Source organism: Astyanax mexicanus, chromosome 14 (genome assembly GCF_023375975.1).
Source record: "Astyanax mexicanus isolate ESR-SI-001 chromosome 14, AstMex3_surface, whole genome shotgun sequence".
Classification (NCBI taxonomy): Eukaryota; Metazoa; Chordata; class Actinopteri; order Characiformes; family Acestrorhamphidae; genus Astyanax; species Astyanax mexicanus.
The window spans coordinates 23,410,829-23,422,128 of record NC_064421.1 but is presented as its reverse complement, the minus strand read 5'-3'; positions in this window follow the sequence as shown (position 1 = coordinate 23,422,128).

Genomic DNA, 11,300 nt, shown 5'->3' with positions numbered 1-11,300 from the left:
AATTACAGTATTCTAGCTAAGTAAACTTGGCTAGTTAAATTACAGCAAATTACAGTATTCTAGCTAAGTAAACTTGGCTAGTTAAATTACAGTGAATTACAGTATTCTAGCTAAGTAAACTTGGCTAGTTAAATAACAGTAAATTACAGTATTCTAGCTAAGTAAGCTTGGCTAGTTAAATTATAGTATAATACAGTATTCTAGCTAAGTAAACTTGGCTAGTTAAATTACAGTAAATGACAGTATGCTAGCTAAGAAAACTTGTCTATTTAAATTAAGTTACAGTAAATTACAGTATTCTAGCTAAGTAAACTTGGCTAGTTAAATAACAGCAAATTACAGTATTCTAGCTAAGTAAACTTGGGCAGTTAAATTACAGTACATGACAGTATGCTAGCTAAGTAAACTTGGCTATTTAAATTACAGTAAATGACAGTATGCTAGCTAAGTAAACTTGGGTAGTTAAATTATAGTAAATTAAAGTATTCTAGCTAAGTAAACTTGTCTATTTAAATTACAGTAAATTACAGTATGCTAGCTAAGTAAACTTGGGCAGTTAAATTACAGTAAATGACAGTATGCTAGCTAAGTAAACTTGTCTATTTAAATTAAGTTACAGTAAATTACAGTATTCTAGCTAAGTAAACTTGGCTAGTTAAATTACAGTAAATTACAGTATTCTAGCTAAGTAAACTTGGCTACTTAAAGTACAGTTAATGACAGTATTCTAGCTACGTAAATTGGGCTATTTAAATTACAGTAAATTACAGTATTCTAGCTAAGTAAACTTGGCTAGTTAAATTACAGTAAATGATAGTATGCTAGCTAAGTAAACTTGGGCAGTTAAATTACAGTAAATGACAGTGTGCTAGCTAAGTAAACTTGGGTGGTTAAATTATAGTAAATTACAGTATTCTAGCTAAGTAAACTTGGCTATTTAAACTACAGTAAATTACAGTATTCTAGCTAAGTAAACTTGGCTAGTTAAACTACAGTAAATTACAGTATTCTAGCTAAGTAAACTTGGCTATTTAAATTACAGTAAATTACAGTATTCTAGCTAAGTAAACTTGGCTAGTTAAATTAAGTTACAGTACATTTCAGGATTCTAGCTAAGTAAACTTGGCTAGTTAAATTACAGTTAATGACAGTATTCTAGCTAAGTAAATTTACAGTAAATTACAGTATTCTAGCTTAGTAAACTTGGTTAGTTAAATTACAATAAATAACAGTATGCTACCTAAGTAAACTTGGCTAGTTAATTACAGTAAATGACAGTATGCTAGCTAAGTAAACTTGGCTAGTTAATTACAGTAAATGACAGTATGCTAGCTAAGAAAACTTGTCTAGTTAAATTACAGTAAATTACATTACATTACATTACATTACATTTGGCAGACGCTTTTGTCCAAAGCGACTTACAATATTGAAGTGCAAATAATAGAAGAGGTTAAGTACAAAAATAATAGAAGTTAAAAATAAAGCATCTATAGATAGGGCCTTAAGGAGGTCAGAGGGAAATAATGGGATAGAGGAGTAGAGAAGAGGAAGAAGGAGATGAGGTTAGAATTAGTTAGTTTGTTAGAGGTGTTAGGAGAGTAAGTGCTCTTTGAAGAGCTCTGTCTTCAGGAGTTTCTTAAAGATAGCGAGAGATTCTCCTGATCTGGTAGTGGAAGGTAGTTTGTTCCACCATTGTGGAACTCTGTATGAGAACAATCTGGATTGCTTTGTGTGAGTGTTTGGCAAAGCGAGGCGACGTTCATTGGAGGAGCGCAGTGGCCGGGAGGTAGCGTAAGCCTTCAGGAGCGAGTGCAGGTAGGAAGGAGCCTGTACTGTCATCACCTTGTAGGCGATTGTAAGCACTTTGAATTTGATGCGAGCAGCAACCGGTAGCCAGTGGAGCTCAATGAGCAGCGGAGTGACATGTGCCCGTTTTGGTTGGTTGAAGACCAAACGTGCTGCTGCATTCTGAATCATCTGTACTGGTTTTACTACACAGGCCGGGAGGCCAGTTAGTACGGCATTGCAGTAGTCGAGGCGTGAGATTACCACAGCTTGTACCAGGAGTTGGGTGGCCTGTTGCGTCAGAAACGGTCGAATTTTTCCGATGTTGTAAAGCGCAAAGCGGCAGGATCGAGCAACTGAGGCCACATGGTGCGTGAAGAGAAGCTGGTCATCAACCATGACACCCAGGTTCCTAGCAACCTTTGTCGGTGAGAGACAGAGAGAGTCGATGGTTATGGCAAAGTTGTGTTGAATAGAAGGTTTTGCTGGTATGACCAGAAGTTCAGTCTTTGAGAGGTTTAGTTGGAGGTGATGTTCCTTCATCCATGCGGATATGTCTGAGAGACACTGTGATATTCGTGCAGAGATTGAGTGATCATCTGGTGAGAACGACAGGTATAGCTGAGTGTCGTCAGCAAAGCAGTGGTAGGAAAAACCATGTGAGCGGATAACCCGACCTAGAGAGGTGGTGTATATTGAGAAGAGAAGAGGTCCCAGTACCGAACCCTGGGGAACCCCAGTGGGTAACGAGTGGGCTGGGGACAGCCGTCCTTGCCATGACACCCTGAACGAGCGCCCAGTGAGGTACGATCTGAACCATGACAGCGCATTGTCTGAGATCCCCATGTTCGAGAGTATAGTTAGGAAGAAGTCATGGTTGACTGTGTCGAAAGCAGCCGAGAGGTCCACCAGAATGAGCACTGAGGACTGTCCTGCAGCTCTAGCAGTTTTTAACGCTTCTGTCACAGACAACAGAGCCGTCTCAGTAGAGTGCCCTTTCTTGAAACCAGATTGGTTCTGGTCCAGGAGGTCATTTTGGGTGAGGAAGCCAGAGACTTGATTGAGAGCTGCTCTTTCTAATGTTTTAGAAAGAAAAGGCAGTAGTGAGACTGGTCTGTAGTTATCAACCTGGGCGGGGTTGAGAGAAGGCTTTTTAAGCAGTGGTGTGACCTGTGCTTGTTTAAAAGCAGTCGGGAACACACCAGATGTTAAAGAGGCATTGATCGTGTGAGTAATAGCCGGAATGATTGCAGGTGCAATGGTTTGCAGAAGGTCTGAAGGAATCGGGTCAAGTGGACACGTAGTAGGACGGCTACGCGTTAGGAGAGCCAGTGTCTCGTTCTCAGTGAGAGGAGCGAACGAGGAGAAAGCGACGCCTTCGGTAGAGGGATACCGGGCAGCAGAGCATGATGTAGGACTGCTACATGTCGCATCAGTAAACTGTCTGCTGATAGCTGCCACTTTCCCAGTAAAGAATGAGGCAAGAGCTTCAGCCGTAAGGCAGGTAGCCTGAGGAGGAGGTGGAGGGTTGAGTAGTGTTTTGAATGTAGCAAATAGTTTCTGGGAGTCTGTGAGGGAGCTGATTTTTTTTTGTGATAGAATTCAGCTTTAGCAGCAGTGAGGCTGGCTGAAAAAGAAGCCAGGAGCAGTTGGTAGTTTTTTAGGTCTGTCTGGTTTTGCTTTTTTTGCCATTTTCTTTCAGCAGCTCTGAGTTTGGAGCGTAGTTCCCTGAGCGTGTAATTTTTGAGCCATGGCTGCGGTTTGCTTGGTTTAATGGCTCGAGATGTTTGAGGACAGAGGTCGTCCAAACAGGAGCTTAATGTGGAGCAAAGAGTATCAGTGGCATCATTAACATTGAGTGATGAAAATGAGCCTAATGGAGGCATATTGTCAGTCACCAGCGAGGAGTACTGGTCTGCTGGGAGATCTCGAAGATTTCGGCGGAACGAGACCATAGTAGGAGTAGCTGTGGGTTTTTTCGAAATGCGAACGTTGAGTTGCATGAAGAAGTGGTCTGAGAGGTGTAGAGGAGTGACAGTTAAAGAGTCGGTGTCACAGTTACGAGTGAAGATCAGGTCTAGATGTTTGCCAGCTTTATGTGTTGGGGGCTGGGGACCTGATCCAGATCGAAAGACTGCATGAGATTACAGTATTCTAGCTAAGTAAACTTGGGTAGTTAAATTATAGTAAATTAAAGTGTTCTAGCTAAGTAAACTTGTCTATTTAAATTACAGTATGCTAGCTAAGTAAACTTGGCTAGTTAAATTACAGTAAATTACAGTATTCTAGCTAAGTAAACTTGGCTAGTTAAATTACAGTAAATCACAGTATTCTAGCTAAGTAAACTTTGCTAGTTAAATTACAGTATGCATGTGAGCTAACTAAACGTACTTAGCTAAGTAAGTAATAACACAGCTAGCTGGCAAACTGAGGACAGATAACTGGTCTTTTGGACCGATTGCTGACTGACTGACTGAAGCAGAGTGACCCACTAACGCTGTAAGTTGGTTAACGGGAGCGCTACCTCCCATGAGCACAGGCACGCAGACAAGCGCTTAATGTTATAAAATGAACAATTCTTATATAATACATTGTTCTACCTGCATGCGGCTCTGCAGCAGCATCTCGTTGTTCTTTATTTTCTCTCTCCTCCATCCCTGAATCCCCACATCTTTTCGACGCCATGTTCAATCACAGGTGCTGCCGATCCCGAGACTGAGGCCTAATCACACAGACCATAAGGAGACTGAAGACTGGAGACAGCAGACCGCACAGCAAATATCTTTAAAAAAAATTCTCTTGTATCGCTTATATCTAATAAGCCATAAGAGGCCAAACCCAGATCTGAATATTCATACTACTTAAAATATGTATATATTGTTAAATTAACCAATAAGAGCCCAGACCCATTTTTTACTCACCTGTACGCCTGTACTCTGTCATGTGACAATAAATTTGATTTAATTTGAATATTGATATCAAATACAAAATTAAATCTAATAAATTCATTGAGCAGCTCATTCATGTTGTTTTTTTGTGAGCACATGACTATATTATTATTTTAAGGTTAAAATCCTGATGTAACACAAAATACAACAGCAGTGTTATAACCTGTATTTTAACATTTAGTTCTAGAAATGGAGTCAGACGTAGTTCTATACAATGTAAAACCATTAATTAAAGCATTTAAATTAGTAAATGGTTGGAACAAAACCTGTAGAACCTAATATACACTTTCAAAAGGAGTTAGTTTTACTCCAGCACTAACCCAGTACTGCTACATTCTGTAGATAAGGTCAGATGAACGAACACACATAAATACTGCCCTTCAGTGATGCTTTCGGGATGTAAAAGTAAAGAATAGAGTGCTGTGTGGAACTTTACACAGGTCTGTCTGTGACATAATTCACCATGGTCTCTTTCACGTTTACATATTTGTATTTTATATTTTATATTTGTATTATGGCGATTTCATTATTACTATATTTATGATGATTTTTCACAAGCCTGATTTTTTGGTGCTCTTTGCTTGGGATTTTAGGAAGGGATGTAGGGTGATCAGTACCAAGTGAGACATGCATCATCTCTACACATTGCCAAATCCAGTGTTTTGAGCATGTTTTGCTGTGGAAGTGGTTAAAGTTGCGGCTGAGTAAGCAGGGGGCTGTTCCTCCAAAGTGAGCTTTAAAAAGCGGCGCTTATTTGAGTAAGCCTCGCTTGAGTTAGCCAAACAATTCACTTCCAGCTAGTTCCGTTCCATTAACGCAATTCAAACCTGTTCCCACTAATTCAACCCAGGCTTTTGTAATCAAGGCTCACGCGCGTGCACACGGTATTTACACAGCCTCAGTAATTATATCCTGATTTAGAAGCAACATGGGGGATTAAAATGAGCATGGCAGCAGGTCAAGGTTAAATATAAAAATATACCAGAATGGTAATTCAATTCCATTAAATACTGGATTTCATTTTACACTGGCCTGAATTTGTTAAGATTGAACCAATAAATTGCAATGTGCAGACACATTTCCAATACAGTGCAATACTTAATTCAATGTATAGAAATATTATATGATATGCTGCATCCACTGCAATTTATTGGATAAACCGTGGCGGAACCTTGTTCCTGGTGTTTGTTTCCCACCCGCAAGGCTATGGCGTCACACGGCTCATCCAATAGAAGCGCTGCAGCTAAGCTAAGCGTCAACTCTAGCCCGGTACAGAGCAGGTTTGGACAAACGTATATGTTGCTATAGTAACTGAACGAGGCTTCAGTGAAGCCTCTTTCGTGGCTCTGTGCACAAGATGGCGCCACCTAACTTCCGGGTAGTGAGTGGTAGGTATACTAGTTTCCGGTTGGAGTTGTTGTGGGGAGAACTGCCGGCAGGAGTACAGAGTGAAAGCGACCATGAGTGTTTTTAAAGTTAAGGAGAAACGAAAAACACAAAACAAAAAAAACTGACTGTGTTATTTTTATAATTAAAGGATCCTCTATAAAAAATTGGAGACACTGGGAAACATACCAAACTGTTATATTTTAATAATAAAATCAAAAAAATTAAATTCAACAACAATACTATTTCATGCCTTTATTTCCAATAACGAAGGCAATGGGCCAGTTTTTCTTTTATAAAATTCATTACTGTTGGTCACATGAAAAGTTTAAGGCATATTTACAAGCTTATTCAATAAAAATAAATAAATTGACCCATAAGAATCCAGAGCCAGTTTTGAATACAAAAAAAAAAAAATACAAAATTGATTCAGGTAAAACAAACGTTGTTTACATATTATTGGGATAATGAGGGAACACAAATATTTTACGGTTTGAATACTAATGTAATATAAATGCATATTAAACATTAACAAACAATTTTAGAGAACTTCTGGGTTAATCACACACTGAACTGTTTGAAACTAAGGATATACAATAGTAAACAACTATATATCTCCCGATGCCAGTATAACTTACAGAGGGTCTAGACACAGGGTAGAACTTATCTCTCTCTCTCTCTCTCTCTCTCTATCTATATCTATATATACATAATTATTTATAAATTATATATATATATATATATATATATATATATATATATATATATATATATATATATATATATATATATAAATAATAATAATAATAATATATATATATATATGTATATATATATATATATATATATGTATATATATGTATATATATATATATATATATATATATATATATATATATATATATACATATATATACATATATAATATAAATATAATATATATATATATATACAAAATATAAATATAAAATATATATATAATATATTATAAATAATGGGTTCTGGGTTAATCACACACTGAACTGTTTGAAACTTAGGATATACAATAGTAAACAACTATATATATATCCCGATGCCAGTATACATTATACATATTTATAACTTACAGAGGGTCTAGACACAGGGAATAACTTAAAAATAGATCAAAAATAATATTTATATATATATATATTCTCTGTTACTCCTGGGCGCTGTACATCATTTATAGTTATTTTTGGTAAGTCCTGGAGAGATCGCGTGTAGAAAGCCATACTGTCTGCTGACCGGCGCTGAAAAGCGGAAATGACTCCGCCTACCAGTCGTAGACCGGAAACAGGCAGCGTCGTCTCATGCAACTAGCGAATTTGAGCAAAATGAGCCAGGCTTGTCTTAATAAGAACATTGCATGAAGTCTATGAAATAAATTGATTAAAGATTCACAGATGGCTATAATCATCAAAAACAAAATGCCCGGTTATTCCACAAGAAAGAGAACATGCACATAAAACTTATACTGTACCTAATGCCTTTACTAAGTTGAAAAAAAGAAATATGTAATAAAATAAAATAATATAATATTGGTCGATAATTCAGGGTGCTTTCACACCTGAAAGTCCGGACCGTGGTCCGAACCAAGGTTCATGTGTTTGCTACATTGTATCTATTTGGTCCGCCTAATTTTGTTTTCACACTGCAGTTTAGGGAGCGCACCAAAGACCTTTGTGTGATACTCCTACATCCTTTTATCATCACTTACGTATCGATGCGTTTTCCTTAACTTGACGCTGATTGGTTTTAGAAGGACATGCGTCTGACGTTGGCGTGTTAACAATTCAGCGGGTGATTCAATCGGCGGGAAACCTTTCCAGGATAAAGATAAAATGAATGAACAGAGTCATTTCGTCTCCATAGTTGTGCTGCTATTGTGATTTTAATACCAGCAGCAGCAACTTCAGGCACAGTACTCTAGGTTAGTTCAAATTCGCCAAACGAAGTGCTTGTCTTAAAGCACCTGTATCCAGGGCTCATTTTTCCTGCTTTTCCGGTTATTTTGAGAGGGTACTGACTGCAGCCCCGCCCACTTTGTTAGCGTCATGCCGTCCAGTCCCGCCCACTTTGTCAGCATCATGTCTTAGCTCCGCCTCTGAACGGAAGTAAACAATGTACAGGGCAGTTAGCGGACTGTAAATATAATGTGCCGCGTCGTCCGGATTAAATACTGTGTATACACTACAAGCTGGCGAGACTGACAAGGCGTGGCGTGGACAAAGTGGGTGGGACTGGACGCGCTGGACGTCTAACTCCGCCTTCCCGCAGGCTGCAGTCAGTAGTAGATGGTAGTGATGGGCAGATGAAGCCTCATTGGGTGTATGGCACATTTCCCAAACTGTATCGACACTGTGTTGAAACTGTGTTGCTGTATCACTTAATGGCGACATCTGCTGGACTAAGAAAGTCATTGCAAGCAACTGCGCGAAGAAATGCATCGGTCACGTGGTTTTCCTTAAAATGATACGCGGTCTGACACAGGGGTTCGCCTTGTTTGCTCGGTGCATGCGCTGAAGTTTCAGTGTCGTCAGACCCATCGCTACCAAACGATACAGGAAGTGTATCGGTCACGTGGTTTTCCTTAACTTGATACGCGCACCGACACGGGGTTTCGCCTTGACAGCTCGGCGCATGTGTCGAGGTTTCAGGGTCGTCAGACCCATCACTAGTAGATGGTTATTTTTCTTCTTCCTGTAACGTTAATTGGTCCGAAAGTTCGAACCATCTAAGAAAGTGCTTTCACACTGCAGGCGAACCGGACCATGGGTCAGAAGATCCGAACCGAGACCACCTCTCTTGGTCGGACCAAAATCTGGTCCTTTGGTCCGGACCGTGGTTCGCGGCCCCTTTCACACCAGCAACTTTGGTTCAGAACAAACTGAAAAGTCCGGACCAAACGAGGCAGGTGTGAAAGCACCTTTAGACTCATGTTTTAATGAAGGTTCATTACTTTATTTAAAACAGATGTATACATGTGGTAAGCAGGAATTGAACCAAAATATTGGACCAATAGAAAGGTCTAACTGATCTTGAATAAAACCTTTTATACTGACTTCCTTTAAATTTTAAACATTTTTTAAGTGTAGAATGTTAACAAAATTGCACAATATTGCTACAGTAATATAGAAGTGTGTCCACAATCATGTATAATCTGTGTAAATACAGTAAATATTTGTGTAAATCTAATCTGTGGACTACACCTTATTTTACTTTGCTCTACTTTTGTGATTAATGTTAGTGTTCTATTTTTATATATTTTTTTAATAGAAATACTACAGCGTATTGTGTCCTGTTTAGAAAAACAGAAGTGAACAAACAACATATGCAGAAACATGTATGCATCATTCTTGTGTTTAACTAAGACTCTGTATCTTTAAGCCAAGAGCTTTTGGGAACAGGATTATTTATTTTTTCTCAATGCTTATTAATTGTGTCCCAGAAAAATATTTTCAGGTGTAACAAGAGCTGGACTAATGAAAAAGTGATGGTTTATTTTACTATGTGATTAAGGGTCTTCTCTAATGTTGTTTTTGGTTGAACTTTGTAATAAAGGAAAAACACTTTGGCCTGAAAGGTTGAAGATAATATATACTAATTTTCAAAACGCGTAATTAAATGATTGAATTATGTAACACTGCTATGAACTCAAACCAGCAACTGTGTGTCTCTCAGAGCACATCTCACCCTAAAAGAAAAGTCAAATGACTTTTGCTATTTGTGTTCAGCAGCTTTAGAGAACATTTGAATGTTTTATGATTTTGCAATAGAGGTGTTAGCTCTGTTCAGCAATAGACGGGTGGTCTTGTTTTATTCACTACTCTGTTCTTGAGGACTGTTAATATTTAAGATGGTAGAACAGTACACTGTTTATATTAGTATATAAACATCATATTCTGGTTAAGTATTTATATAAAAAAGGTTGAAGTCAATTTCACAGTCATCCTCCCGCACACATGGTTAAAAGCAAAAATGGCAGGCATTCAACGTGGTACGATTGAAACCCCCTTGTTATGCAGCAACTTTCTGCAAAGTGACTCACTATCAAAAGAGGACGGTTGTGTTACCACACTATTTCACCCCTAAGACACACTCCTTTCATGTGAGGAAGTTAGAAGATAGGCCTCAGTGCACGTCAACAAGCAGAGTTATCGGACTGATTCCTCTGATTGCAGTCATACAGTAGGTGTTACACACTGGAGTGCAAAAAGCATTACTAACAACACATTAAAGCTACTGTACTGTAGTCACAATTCCTTTGTATTGGATAAAATACATAAAAAGTACTAAATTAATATGCCTGAGCTGGTTTAAAATAATTTAGGCTGGTGTTTGATGCTTAGGGTGGTTGAAAATCTGCCCATCCATCTGAAAATATACAATTCCAGTGCATCTTAAAAAAAATAAATATCATTAAAAACTCATATTATATGTATACCTCTTTACTCTTCCTCCAGACTCTGGTCTCTTGAGTTCCAGATGGTCAGTGATGGTTTAAAGAGCCAGGTCATCTGCTCTTGCAGCACTTCATGCTTCCCTCTGCTGACAACTTTTAAGGAGATGTGAATATCATTTTCCAGCAGGACTTGGCCCACTGCCCACACTGCCAAAAGTACCATTTGGTCTTATTTAATGTTTACATTTTCTGAGACACTGATTTTTTTTTCATTGGCTGCAAGCCATAATAATTAACAATGAAAGAACTAAACATTAAAATAAATCACTCTGCGTGTTATACATCTATATAATATATAAGTTTCACATTTTGAACTAAATTACGGAACTAAGGTAACTTTTCCATGATATTCTATTTTTTTGAGATGCACTAGTATATTGGAAAGTAAGCTGCTTAACCAGCTCCTGATCAGTATAGTATATGTTGCATTTTATTTTGATAATGTTGGTCAACCAGCATGATAAAGTTTGGTCATATTGGATATCAAACCTGGTTATGTACTGGTTTTCATCACTTTAGACCAGCTAGCTAAACCATCATAGAAAAACTTACCCTGTGCTGGGAAATGACTAAACTGTACAATCATATCAACCAGTTTGACCAGCTCAAAATGACCATGCTGTGTGTTTTTCCTACTGTATCTAATTTTAAAACAATCATAGATTAGAATAATATAACAACACAAATAAATCAATACTAAA